This window comes from Vicugna pacos, unplaced genomic scaffold (genome assembly GCF_048564905.1).
Source record: "Vicugna pacos unplaced genomic scaffold, VicPac4 scaffold_19, whole genome shotgun sequence".
Classification (NCBI taxonomy): domain Eukaryota; kingdom Metazoa; phylum Chordata; class Mammalia; order Artiodactyla; family Camelidae; genus Vicugna; species Vicugna pacos.
In genome coordinates this window covers 43,805,545-43,827,726 of record NW_027328740.1, presented here as the reverse complement: position 1 = coordinate 43,827,726, position 22,182 = coordinate 43,805,545, and the positions used below count along the sequence as shown (strand labels likewise).

General features: G+C 33.0%; 1 long non-coding RNA gene across 1 annotated transcript; it reads right to left on the bottom strand.

The window, feature by feature from the left end:
- Positions 1-6,112: 6,112 nt before the first annotated feature.
- LOC140692968 (uncharacterized) lies at positions 6,113-7,975 on the bottom strand. Its single transcript, XR_012068614.1, has 2 exons — positions 7,799-7,975; positions 6,113-6,393 (listed from the first exon to the last, which is right to left on the bottom strand). It is a non-coding gene; the product is annotated as an uncharacterized lncRNA (long non-coding RNA).
- Between the last annotated feature and the right edge of the window lie 14,207 nt (positions 7,976-22,182).

Genomic DNA, 22,182 nt, shown 5'->3' with positions numbered 1-22,182 from the left:
ATGAGAAATAGAAAATATTAACTGATTATCACTAATGAAATTGAATAAGTAATTAAACAAAATCTCCCAAGAAACAAAATTCCAGGACTTGACAGTTTCACAGGTGACTTCTGCCAAACATATACAGAAGAGTTATCACCTATACTTCTCAGAGAATTCAAAAAATTTGCAAAGGAAAGAAGGTTTCCTACCCCACCTTTCTGTATCACACTATTACTAAAACAGGAACAAATATCTCATAAAATTACAGTTTAAATACTACTGATAAGCATACATGAAAAAACATCAATAAATATTAGCAAAGCAAACAAAACATTAAAAGAATTATATAGTATGATTAAGTCCCTTTTATCCCACTGATGCAAAAGTGATTCATCACCCAGAAATTATTCAATATGATAAACCAAACTAACAAATTGAAAAATAAAAATTATATGGTAACCTCAAAAGTCTCATAAAATGTTTTGACAAATTCAGTATCTATTTATGATTATATTTCTCCTCAAAATGGGTATGAGGAAACATACCTCAACACATTTAAGGTCGCATATGACAAGAACTCAGCTAACATGACACTCACTGATTAAAAGCTGAAAGCATCTACTGTAAGAGCAGGAAGAAGACAAGAATGTTCACACTTGCCACTGTTATTCAGTATAGTATTGGAAATTCTAGCCATAGCTATCCAAAATAAAAGTGAATAAAATATAGGTATTTCTGAAAAGGAGTATAAGAATCTTTTTGCAGATGAAATACTTAAACAGAAATCGTAAAAAAGACACCACAATGCCATGAGTGCTTTTCAATGCATTTGGTAAAATTTCAGAATGTAAAATTAACATACAGAAATCTTGCATTTCTACACACTAACAACAAGTTAACAGATACAGAAAGTGAGGGAACTGTCTCATTTACAGTTGCATTACAAAAAAAAATCAAGAAATGTATACCAAAAAGGAGGTAAAAAACCTGTACTCAAAAAACTATAATATATTTATAACAGAAATTGAAGATAATGAAAACAGATGAAAGGATATACAGTGTTCATTGATTAGGAGAAAAATATTGTTTAAATGACAATACTAGCTAAGAAAATACACAAATTAAATTCAGTGCTTTTCAAAATAAAAATGGCATTTTCAGACACTTTTAAAAAATAATTATTACATTTACATGTAAACACAAAAGAGTTGAAATCACAAAAAAAACAAAAGTAAAGATAACAAACAAACTAAAAACACAAACAACTTTGACAAAGAACAAACAGGATGTAACACTTTCCCTGATTTTTAACTGTAATACAAAGATACAGTAATGAATATGGTAGTGGCATAAAACAAACAGAATAATGGAACACAACAGAATGCCTAAAAATGAAATCAGACAGTTATGGTCATTTAGCCCATTACAAAAAAATGAATATACAGTGGGGGAAAGGTAATCAAAAGACACATGAAAATGGTCAACATGACTAATCATGAGAAAAAAGCAAGACCATAACTCAATGAGATATTATGTCACTCCTGTCAGAATGCCTATGATCAAAAATGAAACAAATATAAATATTATTGAGGATGTAAGAAAAAGCACCCTGCTGCACTGCTTGAGTGAATGTAAATTTGTGCTGCTTCTGTGGAAAAGAGTATGGAGTTTTATCTAAAAATTAAAAATGAACCAACATTTCCATAACTAAATACTTATCCCAAGAAAACATAAACACAAATTTGAAAAGATAAATTCACCCCTATATTCACTGTGGCATTATTTAAAATAGCCAGGCTATAGAAGCAAATTAATTGCTTTTCAATAGATGATGGATAAAGAAATGTGTGTTTATAGTATATATATCTACCCATCTATTAACTACAGATTTATCTATATTTATATATATATATATGCACACTAAACATATATATATATATATATATATATATATATATATATGCACACACACACATAAAAATCCAATGGGTTATCACTCAGCTATAAAAAGAATAAGTTCTTGTCATTTGCAAAAAATGGGTAGAACAAGAGGGTAATATGTTAGGTGAAAAATGTCAGACAGAGAATGACAAATTTAGAATAGTTTTACTCATATTTGGAATTTAAAGAAATGAACATAACAAAACAGAAAAGAAGTTATATATATAGAAAATAAAAGGTTGCTCACATGAAGGAGGGAAATGTGGTGAAGAAAAACAAATAGTTGAGGAAAATTAAGAGAGAAAATTATCCAGTTGCAAATTAAAAGATCAGGGACAAGAAATTTACTATGTGGGGAATAGTCAATAACTATGAATTATCTTTAAATAGCAACTATCAAAACTATATTTATTGTTGTGATCAGTTTGACATGTATTAAAAATAGCAAACTTTATGTTATGTAAGAGAAACTAACACAGAGTTATAGATTAAAGTGCACTTCAAAAACAAACAAACACACTTATAGAAAAAATAATTTGATTTGTACATAACAGAGGCAGTGGTTGGGAAAGGAGAATTTGATTAATGCACTCAAAAGCTACAAACCTCCAGCAGTAAAATAAACCTGTTCTAGGGATGCCCTGTAAAAACATGAAAATTACAATTATTACTGCTTTATGTTCTATATGAATGTTGTTAAGGCGATAGACCATAAGATTTCTCATCACAACCAAAAGACAAATTGTATTTCTTTAAAATTGTATCTAAATTAGATAATGAATTCTCCCTAAACTTGCTATGATATTTATTTCTTAATACTTATAAATCAAATCCCTATCCTGTGCACCTAAACTCACACAATCTTTTATGCCAATTATATGTCAATAAAAGCGTTAGTAAAAATGGAAATTTAATGATCATGGTTTTCCATGTCATTTTTCATGATTCGTTTTGCAGCAAGTAAACTTGAGTCAAGATATACTTATCATAGGTAAATATACTAATAAATAAATTATTCAAATAAATTATACATAAAGATACTAATAAAATTAGGGTCTTACCATGCTTTAAGTTTTCTTCATCTTAGCCCACTGCTTCTGTAGGCATCAAAATTTCACTCTGTGTATTCATCTGAGATTAGGGAATGGATACAAATTTAAAACTGGCTGCTCTTGTTGTGAGTGATAAAGTTCAATGTCTGTGACCAATGGTCTCAACTCCCCGACAGCATCTGTAGGAAATGAACATGCTAGGTTGCAAAAAATCTCAGCATGGTTAAATCTCATAACTCCTACAATTCTTAACTGTTTTGCAATGGGAATGCAATACTGACAAAGTCTTGATTTTCAATAACAATGTGGTGTTTTCTCATGGTTGCATTAGGGTATGTGAGGATAATCCCTCAGATACACAACAAATATTCTTGCTCAAGTGCTGGGCAAAGAAGTGCAAATTTCTGCATTATTAGGACTGAGGACTGCTCTCAAAATGATGACTATGCTCACTCTATTCCAGGTAATACAAAGAAAAAAGTTTATTGCAATTTCAAGGTGAACGGGAATAAGTCAGTGTTCCAGTCCCTATAAACTAGTCAACGGGTGTTCAAAGCCAAAGTAAGTTGTGTCAACAATGAGAATTAAAAGAAAAAAACTTAGACATAAGTTTAAATTAAAAAGAAGACACAGTCCAGTGCTGGGCTCTGGGGACTGCAGAATGTATATGCCTCAGTCCAATTCAAGGATTCAGTGGCTTGGCCCTAGCATCAGCTCTGGATTCAATGAACAGGTAACAATTAGTATACAGGGAAAAATATAATCTACCTCTCCCTAATCTGAAGACAATCTGGTGACTCAATGAAACTCTTAATTCACAGACATTCTGACAGGTGCAGAGGAAAAATTCACTGATGACTCAAATAAGACAAACGTAGTTACTGCTTAACAATCCATCTTCACACACACACACACACAGTGGTAGAGAGATTTGTAGTATTTAGTGGGAAGAATTCAGTGGGCAGAGCTCAGAGTATAATTTTCAAAGCATCAGCCAACTTTTGTACTTTTGCCAATAGTCTAGCTTTTCCCAGGTAGAAAACTACAGATGGACAAACAAATAATATTCTTCCTTAGAATTTCTAATTTTGAAAGTAAACTGTAGTTTTTGACTTATCAGTATAGAACCTTGTTAAGATGATCAAGGTAAGACCCACTGTGTGATAAGAGAGCTGGAAACAAGCTGCTGAACCAGCCCATCTGAACCCCAGACTGCTAATGTAAGCAACAACATAGCCACCATCAGATTTGAGCTGACAAACTTAAAAACTTGATGTTTCTGTTGTAGGAAACACTACTGCTGTCCAGACACAATTCTCCTGCTGCAAGTGGGCTCTTTTATTCTCTTGGTGAAGGTCATATTTATGGGATGTTGTTAGAGGTTACACTGGTCAATTTGCCCATTCTCCAGATTATCAAAGGCTTTCTTCACAAATGGAGACAAATTTTCAGGACTCAATGTTGCCATTACGGTCTTATCAGATGACACTAGCTGCATCATTGTGAGTAGAAGCCTTAGGGTCCCTGAAATTGCCTACTATTTTCCCAGCATTTCAGGGTATTTCACATTCTGAATATGCTTCACCTTTTATTTTAAATTAATGGGAAACCATCAAAGACGTCCATGAATATTTTATATTTCCTAATATCTGTATAAATTTGGTATTCTTGCAGTTGGACAAATTTTTAATTCCACCACCCTCACCTCCTACTAGTCCACATATTTTAGATTGCAATTTGGTTACTGAATACGAGAACCCCAACCAAGGGGATAGTACCACTTAGATACTTCCTTTGTGAAGGTTAGAAGGGGCACAAGTTATGTAGGGTGTATAAACCTACATTAAATGTTTGCAATGTCACTGTCTCTTCTGGAAAAAGCTCTCATTCTAAGATGTAAATTAATCATAAGTCAGTATACTTATTGGTATGGGGAAGAGAATCAGCTGTTTTGTGTTGGGTGGGTGATGAAGACACAGGAAAAACTCCAGCAAATGAGAACAGATTGCTTTATGCCTCTGGAGACATGAATTAAGAAGTAAATATTACTTTGTCTCCTGTACCTACCTCCACTTACTGTCTTGAGTGACTAGTCCTTGGGATATGAAAGATCTAGTTTGTGGTGAAGAGTAAAGACCATAATGAAATAGTTTGAAAACTATGAGAGTTTTGTTGTTTCAATAAAGTAGATTTTGCTTAAAGTCAACATGTGTTTTTTATTCACTTAATACAAAAATGCATCCTGTGACATGTGCTGTGCATACTGTACTGGTATCCAAGTTAGACAAGGAAAGGGGGATAGACAGAAAACATCAGGAGGAGGTGGTTTCTGTGCTGAGACTGGGAAAGTCTAAGTAGATGAAAGGAGGACACCCAAAGTCCAAGGATGAGCTGGAGTATATGTGGTGAGGTTGAAGCTAACATAGTTGACAATCGTTTGCCTGGATATATTTCCACATACAGTGAAACATAAAGATATACCAAGGTAGAGAGATTCCAGATTTATAAAGAAATGACTAAACCAAGATGATTCATGGGCTTAGATTTGGAAAGGCATTAAGTGCCACCCTGAGGATGTAAGCTTGTCTTTGGCTTGAACATAAAAGCAACATAAAGTATTGACTTGAAAATATAATGTAGACTCTTGAGGGCAGGAAATGAAAGCACCAATTTTAATGCTTTGAAAACAGCACAAAGAAGACCATAGATAAAATTACTTCTTAAATTCTACCACATGCTGGATGTGCCATCTGAGACTACATCATGTGACCTTCATGATTCCAGGAATGACATAATAGAGACCATGATCCCTGGGCCGGTTCCTGCATTTATCTCCTGTTCCAGCTTATCCTAACAACACTTTTCATACTTTTCAGGGTGAACAAGAAACTACTTAGTGCTTTTCCCCCTCTCCATGTTTTAGTCTTTTTCCAAATTCTTCCATTTTCTCTTCCTCCTTACAAGACAGTATTTAAATTTACTCCCATATTGTTCCATCAAATGATCATATCAAGTGTCTCATTTTAACTGTAAATGTTAACTTTGTCTCCCATTTAACACTTAACGTAATTTAAAAAAAATATAAGGTAAATACAGGTACACATCTATGTTTCTTGTTCAAATAAGAAAATTGCAGATATTTGTCAACATTTGCCAACATCAATTTTAATCTTTGTAATCCTGCATAAACTGGTAGTCCTCTGGTAGATCCCTTGTAATTAGGATGACTTTCATAAAGTGAAGTTGGCTGATGAGTTGGCCTTGTAAGAGAGGTAGCTGATGTATCAGCTGTCACTCTCACTGGAAACCGTGCGTTGCTCCCTGGTTGAAGTTTAGAAGAACGACCTTCTTTGGCAGATATGTTGTGATATCCATTTGGAAAAACAGAAGTCTCCACCATCAGTCCAAAATAATTACTCTGCATGGGAGACAAGATGCTGTACTGAGATGTAGAATTTGTAGTTTTAATGAGTTCATAATATGGTCATTTGCTTCAGTGTATCTGCTTTGAGTGTGCCTGTGGGCAAGGTTCAACTGATTTAAAATAGCATGCTGATCCACTGCAATTTGTTCTGGTGGTCTAACTGACCTGGATGATTGAGCAGAAAAATCACCGCTGATCGGGGTATTTTTATCACCATTTATTTGTCTAGTAGGGGGCTTTCTAATTAGAGGCATATTTAATTTTGCAACAGGTAAAAATGCACTTTCTCCACTAGTGTCAGTCACAAAAGCAGAATTATGTTTATCCACATTACCCCCTGCTATAAAGTGCTTCTTGTTGAAATCTTCAGCCAATGAAGATAACAGAGAGGCATTTTTAATCCCAACTCTTCTTCTTATTCTGATTAAAAGCTGGGGAAAGACTCGTTTAAAATTTGAATTATGGTAGAACTGTTGCTACAAAAAAAGAGAAAAATTTTAGTAATATTTTAAACCAAAATACAAGACTACAATAAGCCTAACGTATAAAACATCAGATTTCACGTTTACAATTGAAAGAAAATATCATCAAAATATGAACATTGCTGACTATTTTTTAAATTTCCTTATTTGTAAAATACACTTTTAAGTAGTATAGTCATCAAATTAAAGAAGTTACCATTTGCAGTAACGGTGAATGCCACTTTTCATAAGCAGCTTTAAATACCTTTATATATATTTCTGATAAGATTCATAATTGCAAGCAAAGTTTCTCTGAATCTTGAATACTTATGGCACTGTCCCCAATTTTAGAAAAAAATAAAGAATTTAAGACTTGGTAATTTTATTCAATTTTCAAAATCTAGCTTTAAATATATATTACCATTGATTGATGTACAACATAAACTTTCATATATGTTACCAAGTGGTTACTAAAATTTCTGAATACCTTGCTTAAAACAGAGACTTCTTTTTCTTCTGCCAGAAAGTCAGCTAGACAAGCAGATCTTTGAAATTCTGCCGCAATTTACTAAACCCATAAAGGTTAAGCTGTCTAACTAAACTTTTCATACTTCCAGTTTCAAATATTCTGAAAGAGGCCTTTCTTTCCAAAACTACCTTCTTAAAGATATCTTCATCAATCACGATGGAAGGTCCATTATCATCCCACCAGATGGATTTATATTGGTTACTCCTAGCCATTTTCCAGAGATTTCTTGGAAATGTCAGAGAACGAAAATAATTATCTTCATCTGGTTCAGAGACACAATGTGTGTAACATGGTCTTTTTATCAAAGATTCTTCAGACAAACTCTGGAAAGCATTTTCTTCAATCACAGACCTCAAGTCCAAGTCCTCAGAGAATGTTTGATCACACAATAGATATCTACCAGAGTTACCTGAAACAGTTGGTCCATCTTTATGAGACACATCTTGAAATTCTGAAGAAACATGTGTCATCTCAAATAACTTTTTCTACAGTTACTTTTCTAATCTGCATGATTTTGAGCACTGCAACTTCAAATGCTGCTTTGGCAGGAATGCACAGATAAACTGCTAGGCCATCACAATGGTTCTCAACCTGAGTAGCTGTGGCATCATAAAACGACTGGTCTCCTAGCAACCCAAGTGTAACATTCCACCTGTGTTTACTTCTCATTCATCCAGTTAAAATGAAACATAAATGTTGCTTATTTTTATAGTGTGATGTGGAAATATTTTCCCCACAAAATCTTTTTAAATAATTTAATTTTGGGGTCTATGAAATAAAACCAATCTCCATACTTTTGTACACAAATTTATACTTGATTTGTGAACATGGAATCAATAATGCAAAAAAAAAATAAAATAATTTTAAAGTTTTGGAATTTAAAGTGAAATTTGTGTAAAACCTCTACAGAAAAAGTATAACAATTTCATGATCATTTTATACTCTAGATTTCTTTTTCATGGGTTAATTGATCATAGGTGTGAGGGATTATATCTGGGTGCTCTATTCTCTTCTATTGATTTGTGTCTGTTTCTGAGCCAGTATCATGTTGTTTTATTTACTAAAGCTTTGTAGGAGTGTTTAACATCAGAGAACTTTACACCATTACATTTAATACTCTTTTTCAAGATTATTTTGGCAACTCATGATCTTTGTGGTTACATATAAATTTTGATATTATTTGTTCTATATAATGGAAAAATCTCATAGGTATTTTGACATGAATCACACTAAACATAGATTCCATTGGGTTGAAAGGTTGTTTCAACCACATAGTTTCACATCATTAACATAAGAGTTCTTTTCATTTCTTTGGATCAGTTTTAATTTCCTTCACCAATATTTTCAGTTTTTTAACGTATATGCTTTCAACTTATTTGTTGACTTCATTTCTAGGTGTTCTTTACATATATATATATATATATATATATATATATATATATATATATATATATATATAATTATATACATAATAAATGTAAACTCGTTTCCTACACAAATACAGCCGGCAGAAGGCAGTGGCAAGACCTATTCAAATTCCTGAATGAAAGAAAGCTGTAATCAAAGATACTATATCAAGCAAGTCTATCTTTGAGAATATAAGGAGAGGTAAATAACTTCCACACAAGCAAATACTTAAAGAATTTGGCAAGAGAAAATGAAATAATGAAAGATCTACTCTAAATACAAAAGAAGCAGAATTCTATAGAAAAGAGAAGGGCATAATTATAAAGGCAATATCTACAATGACTTACAACAGAATAAATATGATATTGTAAAAGAGAACATCAAAATTTTTAAGGGTCACAGAATGAAACAGGACAATACAGAGTATTTTCTTCTTGTTTCTCTTCTCTGTAGGATGGGTAAGAGTTTGTATTATTATCAGTTAAAATAAATAGATACATTATGGGTCAATATAAATACACAACAAGGTAAACATAAGTCAAAATCTTACAATGAAATCACAAAGCCATAAAGAAACCAAGATAATAAAAGAAAACTATCAAGCCACAAAAAGAAAAAGAAATGAACAAAAAGGAAATACCACATCAACTGGAAAATGAAGTTCCAAATGGAAATGAACACCAGTCTATCAATAATTCTCACAAATGATAATGGACTTAGTGCTTCAATTAAAAGATATATATTGTCAGATGGGATAATATAACAAGACCCTACATAATGAAGCATACAAGAGACCCAATTTAGTAAGTGGAAAACACAATTGAAAGTGAGAAGATGGAAGAATATATTGCATGCAAATACACATGACCAGAAAGCAGGACTAGCAGTACTGACTTCACACAAATAGACTTTACAAGAAAGGTCATAGAGAAAGATAAACAAGGACATGATATGATGATTAAAGGAGCAATACAAAATGAGGGTTTTATACCCATTAATACTTATGCACTCAATATAGGAGCACCTAAATACATAAAGCAAATACTAATAGATACAAAGAGAGAAATCGCTGGGAACAAAATCACAATAGGATACTATAACACCCTATTACCATCACTGGACTGCTCTTTCACACAGAAAATTAATAAGGGAACAAAGATACTAAAACATGATAAAATAATTGGAGATGGTTGATACTTCCAAAAGAGTACTTCTCCCAAAAACAGAATATACATTCTTTTCCAATACACATGGAACATTTTCAAGGAAAGATTATAAACTCAGGCACAGAAGAAGCCTCAACAATTTAAGAAGATAAATATTATTTCAAGCATCTTTTCTAAGTATAATACCATGAAACTAGAAATAAATCATAGAAAAACAGGGAGAAGAAATGACAGCATCCAGATTAAAAAACATGGTACTATAACAAAGGAGGGAGTTGATGAATTAAAAGAAGAAATTAAAAAATATCTTAAGAAATATGACAAAACACTTCAAAAAGTCTATGGAATACAGTGAAAGCAGGTTTAAGAGGGAAGTTCATAGTGACAAAGCCCTCCACAAAGGAGAAGTACAATTTCAAATAAATAATCTGAAGTTCTATGTAAACTAATCATGAAGAGTAGAGCAAACAAAACCAAAAGTCAACAGAAAGGGGGAAAAAGTAAAGATCAAGGAGGAAAGAATTGAAATAGGGTTTAAAAAATAGAAAAAAATTAATCAAATTCTTTTTTGAAACTTTAAACAAAATTGACAAATCTCTGGGCAGGATCACCAACAAGAAAAGAAAGAGAACCCAAATAATATAAGAAATGAAAATGGAGAAAATACAAAGAGCACAACAAATTCACAAAATATCATAAGGAAATATCAAGAGCAACTGTACGGAAACAAACTGGATAACCAGGAAGTAATTGAGAAGTTTTTGGAAACATTCAGCCCACCAATATTGCATCAAGAAGAAACTAACCATTTGAACAGACAGATCAACAGAAATGGAATACCATTATCAATACAATAAAAAATCTCTGCAAACAAAATTCAGACCCAAATACCTTCACTGGGGAATTTGACCAAACATACAAAGAAAAATCCATACCGGTCCTCCTAAAACACTTCCAAAAGATTAATATGGAGAGAGTACTCCCAAACTCACACCAAAAGGCCAACATCAACCTGATACCAAAACCAGGCAAAGACAATACCCCAAAAAGAAAACTATAGGCCAATATCATTGATAAACATTGATGTAAATGTCCTCAAGAATTAATTAACAAACAGAATCAAGCATCATGTAAATAAAAGATCATGCACCATGGTCAAGTTAGGTTCATCCCAGGAACACAAGGATGGTTGAACTTATGCAAATCAATCAATCAATTGTGATACACCATATCAACAAAAGAGAAGACAAAAACGATATGATCATCTCAGTAGATGCAGAAAAAGCATTTGATAAAATTTAACATCTATTTGCCATAAAAGTTCTTATCACAGTGGGCATAGAGGGACCATATCTCAACATAATGAAAGCTATTTATGACAAGTATATAGCCAGCAAAATACTCAATGGTGAAAAACTGGAACCCTTCCCACAAAAACCTGAGACAAGGCTAGGATGCCCATTCTCACAATTTCAATTCAATATAGTCTTGGAATTCCTAGCCACAATGATCAGGCAAGGAAAATAAACAAAACTTTTCAGACTGGGAAAGAAGAGGTAAAATTGTCATGTTATGCAGACATGACACTGTTTATAGAAAACTGTAAAAGCTTCACAAAAAATTACTTAGGCTAAAAAAGGAACTGGGCTAGGTAGTCAGATTAATCTACAAAAACCAATTACATTTCTTTACATTATCATTGAATCATCAGGAAAACAAATTATGGAAACAACCACTTTAATAACTGCACCCAAAACTATAAAATGCTTAAGAATAACTCTGACCAAGGTGGCAAATGACTTATACATGGAGAAAAAGGAAATATTGATTGAGGAAATCAAGAAAGATTTTAAGAATTGAAAACATACCCAATGGTCTCGTAATGGAAGCAATAATATTGTTAAAATGGCCATAATGCCCAAGGTAATTCACAAACTAACTGAATTCCTATCAAATTATGCAAAACATTTATTTTTAGGACTGAAACAAATGATCATAAGATTTACACAGAATCAGAAAAGATCCATAATTTCCATAACAATATTGAAGACAAAGAGGCTGGAGCAATAACCCGCCTGGTCTCCATACACTATTGCAGAGCTACAATAGTTAAAACGACATGATATTGGTACAGAAACAGGCATATGGATCAATAGAAGAGAATAGAGAGACTAGGAATAAATCTACAGGCCTATGTTCAATTAATATTTGACAGAGTAGCCAAGAATATGACAGAGAAAAGGCCATCTCCTCACCAACTGGTGTTGGGAAAACTGGAGAGCAACATCAGAGCAATGGAGTTAGAACAATCCTTCAATCCAGACACAAGAATAAGCTCAAAATGGCTTGAAGACTGAAATGTAAGGCAAGACACAATTTATCTCTTAGAAGAAAATATTGACAAAACACTCTGAGATAAATCTCAGCAATGATCTCCTAGAACAGCCTATCCAGTTAATGGGTGTAAGAGCAAAATTAATAAAGGGACCTAATTAAACTTATAAGCTTTTGCACAGAAAATGGAACCATAAACAAAGCAAAATGACAACCTACAGGATTAAAGAAAATATTTAGAAATGATGCAACTGACAAAGGCTAAATTTCCAAAATATAAAGACTTCATACAACCTAACAATAATAAAAAAACAAACAAGAAACCCAATCTGAAAATGGGCAGAAGCCCTAAACAAGCATTTCTCCAATAGAGACATACAAATGCCACACAGATATATGAAAAAAAAAAATTGCTCACTATCATTATCAGAGAAGGGCAATTCAAAACTATAATAAAGTATCACTTCACAATAGTCACAACGGCCATCATTCAAAAGTCCACAAACAATAAATGCTGGGGAAGCTGTGGAGAATGGGAACCCTCCTACACTGTTGGTAGGAATGATGTTGGTGCAGTCATTGTGGAAAACAGGATGGGGATTCCTCTAAAGTATAAAAATAGACTCAGCATATGATCCAGCAATCCCACTTCAGGGTATACATCAAAGGGAACCCTATTTCAAAAAGACACCTGCACCCCAATTTTCTTAGCAGTGCTATATACAACAGCCACGAAATGGAGCAAACTAACTGTCCAACAACAGATGACAGTATTCAAAATTATGCTGTATTTACAGAATGGAATAATATTCTGCAAAAAAAATGATAAAACAGTAACATTTGCAGCAAAATGGATGTCCCCAAAAAGTGTCATCGTAATTGAAATAAGCCAGAAAGAGAAAGAAAAATAACACATGACATGACGTATGTAGAACCTTAAAAAAAATATTTGGATATGGACACTATGATTTCATCTACAAAACTGAAACACAGTAGCAGATCTACTTAATAATCTTATGATTACTGCAGAAAGGGACTGGTAGACGATATATTTGGGAGATGTAGATTTATAAATGTTATCCATTATATATAAAAATAGATGTTTCCAAAATTTTTTTTGTATGACACAGGGCAGTAAGTTAAATAACGTGAAGTAATGTTTAATAGGCACAGAAATATATGCATGTACGGGAACTCTGTGCTATACACCACAGATTGACACATTGTAAATGGCATACTTCAATGATATATAAATGAATAAATATCTAAATAAATAAATAAATAAATAAATAAATAAATAAATAATATTTAATAATAAAAGAAATACAAATATTCACACTTCTTATATTTACACATCAAGATTCTAGGAGTAAACACAAAGTATAAAGAAGAAAATTGAATGAATGAGAGCAAGGCAAATAACAAGAGAAACAATTGAAAAGATAAAAAAAATCCTGTCTGTTTCTTTTCAACATAAAGTAGACAAATTTTACGTTTGTTAAGAAAATTATGACTCAAATTAAATTAGAAATAAAAGAGCAGATATTACCACTGATGTAGAGGTGCATAGCATCATAAAAGTTTACCACTAGCCAACGATTTGAATGACCTAGAACAAAAGACAGATTCCCAGAAACATATGTCTTCCCATACTGAATCAAGAAGAAATTAGGAAGTTAAATTCAGCAAAAGTGTTTAATAGTAAATCAGTAATCCAAACCTCCCAAACCAGAAAAAATTTACAAGATGACATTACTGGTTAAATCTGTCATATATTTGAAGACAATTATTCACCAATTCTTCCCTAAAACTTTCAAGAATTTGAAGGGGGTGAAAGATTCCAAAGAAGTTTTATGATGCCAGCTTTATTTGCACAACCAAGCTAAAAAGGACATTAGATGCAAAATATAGAACATTATCCCTGATGAACATATGTGCCAAAATTCTCAACAAAACACAAGCAAAATGATTTCAACAACACATTTAATATATCATACACATATACGAGTTAAGGGATTTATCCCTGGGTTTAAGGATACGTCAAAATATTCAAATCAATAATGGTGACATGCCTCACTAATAAAATGAGAAATAAAACTCACATAATCTTCTCAATAGGTGCAGAAATAGCATTATATATAATGCAACAGCCTTTAAATATACTCCAAAATAATTAAATTAACCCTTCAGTGGCACGATATCATATACACACAAACACTGTGTGGAGAGAAGCGAAGCAGATCTCTGTTTATTGATTCATAGAAAAAGGGCTTATATAGGACATGAACAATGCCTCACATATTATCTAAGTTATAACAATGTTAATAATGTTAAACTGTTTATGTCCCCACGCTCCTGCAGTAAGCACAGGATGTTAAATGATCAAGGATTGTTTTAAATTTCATCATGGAATTTCATTAAGAAGGTCATCTCTTATCCAGCCGGCTTGCCTGTCTTAGGTTGTCCTCCTCTGACGATCTTACCCATCATAGGCTATCCAGCCATCCGTACTGGATACATTGAGTAGGCCATTACTTATCCAGCCTGGATACGTGACATTCCTCACAGCTTGTTTGTCAGTTCAGCCCAAGGGCTTATTCTCTAGAGCCTTCAGACAGGGGCCTACAAACCCAACATCCCTTGACAGAAAAATGGATGAAGGAAATTTGATGTATATATGCAATGCAATCAATACTTTGCATTCCTATCAACAGTGTTCACGGTGTTCCTTTTTCTACACAATCTCACCTACATCTATTCCTTTTTTTGATGAGAGCCTTCTGACAAGTGTGAGGTCTTGTCTCATTTTTGGTTTATGACTTTCCTTATAATTTATAGCTCTGAACATATTTTCATGTGTCATTTTGCCAACTCTATGTTTTCTACAGAAAATTGATTCAGATCTTTCTATTCAGTTCCTACGGACACATTTTTTAACTGCATTGTTTGGTCTTTTTTTTGTATTTGTGGTGTATGAGTTTCCAATATAGTTGCATATTAACTCTTGATTGGAAAATATCACTTGCAAATATATTCTCCCATTGTGTTCATTGACTTTTCATTTTATTGATCATTTCTTCTGCATTGTAAATCTGTTTAGAGTGATACAAACATATTTTGTTTGTTTTCCATCTGCTTCCCTTGCCAGAGGAGACATATTTAGAATCAAACTAAGTCCAATGTCAGAGTGTACTTCTTATATTTTACACAAGGATTCTTTGTTTTCAGATTTTATGCTTTATATGCCCAGGAGTGGGATTGCTGGGTCATATGATAGGTCTATAGAAAATTGCCTTCTGCTCACTTTCTGGCTGAGTTGTTTGTAGATTTTTGAAATGGAGTTGTATGAACAATGTGTGTAATTTAGGAATTAGCCTCTTGTTGATTGCATTGTTTCCAAATGTTTTCTCCCATTTGGAAGTTCATCTTTTCATTCTGTTTATTTTGCTATATAGACTCTTTTCAGTTTAATTTGGATCTATTTGATTATTTTGCCTTTATTGTTTTCAGCTTGGGAGAGTGACATAAGAAAATTTCACTACAATTTATGTCTTGTTTTTCCTATGTTAGTTTCCAGGAGCTTTATTGTTTCATGTATTAGATTCAGATATTTAAAACATTTTGAGTTTATATTTGTACAGTGTGATGGAGTGTTCTAATTTCATTGATTTACATGTAGATGTCTAGCTTTCTCAATATCACTTGCTGAAGACTGTCTTTTAGGCATTGTATATTTTTGTTTCTTTGTCATAGTTTAGTTGACCATAGGTGTGATATTTTATTTCAGCCTCTGTGTTCTGTTCCAGTGATATAGATGTTTGTTTGTTTTCCAGCATTGTGCTGTTTTGATTACAGTTTTTGTAATATAGTCTGAGATCTGGGAGGTATACGCGTTATGCAACAAAGTTTGTTCTTTTCCCTCATTGTTTCTTTTGCAGTTCTAGTTCTTTTGCATTTCCATACAAATCTTAGGACTGTTTTAAGTTCTGTGGAAAATATCATGTAGTTCGATCTGAATCACTTTATATCCGTAGACATTTTTAGTAGTATACATATTTTAACAATATTAATTCCTCTAAAATAAGACCTTGAAATTTCTTTCCATTTCTTTGCATCAACTACAAATTTCTTTATCAGTGTCCTATTGATTTTGTTATCTTGAATTTTTCATACATTTTTCATTTTTGATCTGATTTCATATGGATTTTTTAAAATAATGGAATATTTCATTGTTAATGTAAAGAAATGTGACAGTTTTTGTATATTAATCATCAATCATCCTACTTTGCTAAATGTCTTTAATAGTTTTAATTGTTTTCATGTGGAGAATATTTAGTGTTCTCTATATAGATTATCCTGTCATCTAAAATAATACCAGATTTACTTCATTCAATCCAACTTGAATAACTTTTTTTCTTGTCTGATTGATGTTGCAAGGACTTCCCATACTGTGTTTAACAGAAATGTTGAGATTGGGCATCATTGTCTTATTCCTTAATTTGGCTTTCAGTTATTCACCTTTGCATATTATGTTGTCTGTGGGTCTGTAATTAATGACTTTAGTTATGTTGAGATATATTTCCTGAATCCTACTTTGGTAAGAAGTTTCTGTTTTTGTTGATTCTACTGTTCTTGTTGTTGTTGTTCTTGCGGCTGCTGTTTTAATGAATGAAAGTTGAAGTTTGTGAAATTCTGTTTATCGATTTATTGGGATGACCAAGTCATTTTCCCTTTTTCTTTTGTTAATGTTGTGTATCAAACTGATTGATTTCATGTAATTTCAACCTCTCTTATGATCCTGCAATGAATTAACGTTGATCATGTTGTATGATTCATTTTAGATATTGCTGGATTTAGTTTATTAATAGTACTTATTTTGAATTTTTGCATCTATTTCAATCAAAGTTATTGGCTTCAAATTCTCTTTGCTTGTACTTTGTTTGCTGGCTTTGCTATCAGGGTAATGAAAACTTCATAGAATTAATATGGGAGTTCCCCACATCTTCACTATTTTTGAATAGTTTGAAGAGTATAAGTCCTGCTTTGTATTTTTGTGCAATTCTCCATGGGAGCAGTTTAAATCTACACCAATGTTTAATGATTTTTTTAAATGCAGATTCTATCTTTCTTCTAGTAATCAGTTTGTTCAAATTATTTGTTTCTCCTTATCTCTGTCTATTTCTAGGCATTTGTCTATTTCTTCTAAGTTGTCCAGTTTATTGGCATGTAATTGGTGACAAAATGTTCCCTTTTCTGTATATCTGAGGGAACAATTGTTATTTCTCCAATTTTATTTCTGAATTTATTTCTTTGGAACATCTCTCTTTTCTTCATGATACACCTGGATAGAGGTTTTTTGATTTTGCTTATCTTAAAAAGAAAACAAAAAACAAAATCTTTGGTTTTACTACTTTTTGAATAGTTATTTTTGCTCTTTACTTTATATTAACACCTGTAATATTTAGGATCATGTTTTTCCTTTTTTTTAACTTTTTTTAATTGTTTTTTAATCATTTTACAAAGTTGTCTCAAAGTCCATTTTAGAGCACAATTTTTTAGGTACAATGAACATATATACATTTTCTGTCCCATTTTTTCCCCTATGAGCTGCCGTTAAGATCTTTTATATATTTCCCTTTGCTATAGAGTACAATCCTGTTTATCTATTTTACAATTTTGACCTCCCAGCCTATCTCTTCCCACACCACACCCCTTGGCAACCAACACTTTGTATTCTCTGCCTGCGAGTATATTTCTGTTTTGTATTTATGCATTTTTTCTTGATTTTGTTTTGTTTTTTGATTCCACACATGAGCCATCTCACATGGTATTTTTCTTTCTCTTTCTGGCTTACTTCACTTAGACAGGTTTTCTCCTGGACCATCCATGTTGCTGAAAATGGCATTATGTTGTCAGTTTATAAGAATGACTACTATTCCATTGTATAAATATACCACCTCTTCTTTATCCAGTCAACTGTCGATAGACATTTAGTCTGTTTCCATGTCTTGGCTATTATAAATAGTGCTGGCTATGAACATTGGGGTGCAGGTGTCTTCCTGAAGTAGGGTTCCTTCTGGATTTATGCCCATGAGTGGGATTCTTGGGTCATATGGTAAGTCTATTCCAAAGCTTTTGAGGAATCTCCATCCTGTTTTCCACAGTGGCTTCACCAACCTGCATTGCCCCCAGCAGTGAAGGACGGTTCCCTTTATTCCACAGGCTCTCCAGCATTTGTCATTTTTGGATTTTTGAATGATGGCCATTCTGACTGGTGTGAGGTGATATCTAATTGCAGTTTTGATTTGCATTTCTCTGATAATCAGTGATTTTGAGCATTTTCTGATGTTCCTTTTGATCATTTGTATATCTTCCTTGGAGAATTGCTTGTTTAGGTCTTCTGCCCAATTTTGGATTGGGTTGTTTATTTTTTCTTATTCAGTTGGATGATCTGATTATATACTCTGGAGATCAAGCCTTTGACGGTTTCATATGCAAATTTTTCCCATTCCGTAAGTTGTCTTGTTGTTTTACTTCCGGTGTCTTTACTGTGCAGAAGCTTATAAGTTTCATTAGGTCTCATTTGTTTATTCTTGCTTTTATTTCTTCTACGAGAAAATTTTCGAAACGTATGTCAGATAACATTTTGTCCATATTTTCCTCTTGGAGGTTTATTGTATCTTGTCTTATGTTTAAGTGTTTTATCTGTTTTGAGTTTATTTTTTTTGTATGGTGTTCTAGCTTCTTTTGGAGTGTTCTAGCTTCATTGAATTACATGCTGCTGTCCAGTTTTCCCAACACGAGTTGCTGAAGACACTATCTCTATTCCATTGTAATTTCTTGCATCCTTTGTCTAAGATAAATTTACCAAACTTTCGTGGGTTCATTTCTGGGATTTCTTTTCTGTTCCATTGACATATATGTTTGTTTTTCTACCAATACACTGTTGTCATGTTGACTATAGCTCTATAGTATTATCTGAATTGTTAGCGTAAAGAAATGCCACTGATATTTGAAGCATAATCTTGTAACCTGCTACCTTGCTGAATCCTTTGATCAGCTGCAGTAAATTTTGTCTGGATCTTGTAGGGTTTTCTATATATTGTTACATATTCTCTGTATATAGTGAGACTTTTACCTCTTCCTTTCCAATTTGCATCCACTTTACTTCTCTCTCTTGTTTGATTGCTGTGGCTAGGACTTCCAAGACTATCTTGAGTAGGAGTCGTGATAGTGTACATCCTTTTACTGTCCTAGATTTTAGTGGGCAGGATTTCACTTTCTCACCGTTGAGTATTATGCTGGCCGTAGGTTTGTTATCAATAGCTTTCATGATGTTAAGATATATTCCCTCTATGCCCACTTTGGTGAGAGTTTTTATCATACGTGGGTGTTGAATTTTATCAAATGCTTTCCTGCATCTATTGAGATGATCATGTGGTTTTGGTTCTTTCTCTTGTTGATGTGCTGTATTACATTAATTGATTTGCATATGTTGAACCACCCCTGTGTCCCTGGCATTATCCCCAATTGGTCATGATGTATAATCTTTTTTCTGTGTTGTTGGATTCTATCTGCTACTATTTTGGTGAGGATTTTGGTGTCTGTGTTCATCAATGATATTGGTCTATAATACTCTTTTTTTGGTAGTGACTTTGCCTGGTTGTGGTATCAGGGTGATTGTGGTTTCATAGAATGACTTTGGGAGTATTCCTTCCTTTTCAAACATCTGGAAGAGTTTGAGAAGGACTGGTATGAGTTCTTCTGTTATGTTTGGTAGAATTCCTCAGTGAATCCATCCGGTCATGGACTGCTATTTGTAGGGAGGTTTTATATTGCTATTTTAATTTCATTTCTGGTGCTCTGCTTTTTCAAGGGTTCAGTTACATCTTGATTCAGTCTTGGTGGACAGTATGATTACAGAAACTTGTCCATCTATTGTAGGTTACACAGTTTGGTTCAATATATTTTCATACTATTCTCATATGATATTCTGTATTTCTAATTTTTTGTGGTAATTTCGGCATTCTCATTTCTTATTTGGTAATTTGTGCTCTCTCTCTTTTCTTCTTTTTGAGTTTGGCCAGAGGTTTGTCGATTTTACTTACTTTTTGGAAAAACCAGCTTTTGAATTGGTTGATTTCTTCCTGTGTTCTTTCTGATCTCTGTTTTATTTATTTCCTCCGCAATATTTATGATTTCCTTCCTTCCGCTGTCTTTTGGGTATTTTTGTTCTTCTATTTCTAGTTAATTCTGCTGGTGGGTTAAATTGTTTATTTGTGGTTGTTCTTCATTTTTGAGGAAGGCCTGTATCACTATAAACTCCCCTCTCAGCACTGCTTTTGCTGTGTCCCATAAATATTTTGTGGTTTTGCTTTCATTTTCTTTTGTCTCAAGGTACATTTTCATTTCAGCTTTGATTTCTTCATTGACCCATTTGTTTATTAATAACATATTATTTAATCCCTATGCTTTCCTTTTTTTCCCTTTGTTTCTCTGTTGTTGATTTCTAGCCTCATGACATTGTGGTCAGTAAAGATACTTGAGGTAAATTCTAACATCTTAAAACTGCTGAGGTTTCTTTTGTGCCAAAGTGCATCATGAATCCTGGAAAATATTCCACATGAACTTGAAAAGAATGTATATCCTATTTTGTGGGGGGTGCAATGCTCTGAAAATATTCACGAAGAGTAATATTTCTATTGTATTATATAAATTCTCTGTTGCCTAATTTATTTTCTGTCTCGATGATCTGTCTAGTTATGTTAATGCAGTGTTGAAATCTCCAAATATGAATCCCCCTTTATATCTGTTAGTAATTATTTTATGTATTTAGGTGCTCCGATATTTGGTGCATATGTATTAACGAGTGTGCTATCCTCATATTGTATCACTCCTTCAATCATTATAAATTGTCCTTCTTTTTCTTTCTTTATGGCCTTTATTTTAAAGACTATTTTGTCTGAAGTCAGTACTGCAACACCTGCTTTTATGGTTTTTCCAATTATATGAAATGCCCTTTTTCTATCCTTTCACTATCAATCTATATGTGCCCTTCTCTCTGATGTGGGTCTCTTGCATGCCACATTTTAAAGGTTCTTGCTTTATCATCCAGCCTGCCACTCTATGACTTTCGACTGGAGCATTTAGTCAAATAACATTTACAATAATTGATGATAGGTTTGTGTTTATTGACAATTTGACCTTATATTTGCAGTTGATTTGGTATTTCCTCTTTGTTCCTTTCATCTTCCTTTTATGGTTTGGTAATTTTGCTTTGTATTATCATAAATTTTTTTTAGTTTCAGTGACACCCTGATAAGTTTTTGTCTTCTAGTTACCCTTTTATATAAGTCCATTAGACCATTAATATAACTGTTTTTATTAATCAGAGAGTAACATGATCTCAAACCCATCCTACCGAGAACAAAAAATTTTAAAAAGAAAGACCAAAAAATAAATTCTCTATTTTCCTGTCTCCCTCTCCCACTCTCAGTGATTTGTATGTGTTGTTTTAAAATTTTGTGTGTATTTTATTTGTAATTCATGGGTTATCACCTTTCCAGCTGTGAGTTTCACATTTCTGTAGCATCCTGCTACTTTTCTTTTTAGAGAAGACCTTTCAATAATTCTTTAAGCTTGGGTCAAGTTTTGCTGAACTTTTGAATCTTTTTCATGTCTTAGAAAATCTTTATGTCTCCTTCTACCAAAAAGGATAGCCTTGCTGGTTAAAGTATCCTAGGATATAATATTTTTTTCATTCAGGACTTTGAATACCACTCCCTTCTGGTCTGTAGTAATTTTGTAGTGAAATCACCTGGGAGCCTAATGGGGATTCCCTTGTACTCACTCTTTGCTCTTCTCATGCTGTCTTTAGGATCAGTTT